Source organism: Etheostoma spectabile, chromosome 4 (assembly GCF_008692095.1).
Source record: "Etheostoma spectabile isolate EspeVRDwgs_2016 chromosome 4, UIUC_Espe_1.0, whole genome shotgun sequence".
In the NCBI taxonomy this organism is placed as follows: domain Eukaryota; kingdom Metazoa; phylum Chordata; class Actinopteri; order Perciformes; family Percidae; genus Etheostoma; species Etheostoma spectabile.
The window spans coordinates 34,990,639-34,991,008 of NC_045736.1; positions in this window are offsets into that span (position 1 = coordinate 34,990,639).

A 370-nucleotide genomic window follows, 5' to 3' on the forward strand; every position below is an offset into this window, starting at 1 on the left:
CAGACTGGAGATGATCTGTGATCTGAACGGATTTAGTCTCTCTGACTTCTTAACGTCACTATCAGCCAGAATGTACAGAATAAGACTTTAAATCAGCCAAATAGTTAAAATCCCTCCGATTCGTTGTTATGACAGCGCAGGCACGTGCATACCAGACACTGGGAAGGGACTTTTAGGAACGCGCTTTCCAATTCAAAAAATGGAGAAAGAGCCCGAGTCTGAGCAGTCTGAGGCCCCCCCACCATCAGTTAAAAAGAGAAGGTTGGTACAAGGAAGACTGGGAAGACTCTTTTGTTTAAACTGTTCCTGTGTTGTTGAGCAACTACAATTCCTGTTAGTCCTATAATTTTATATTATAATGTATTTAAAG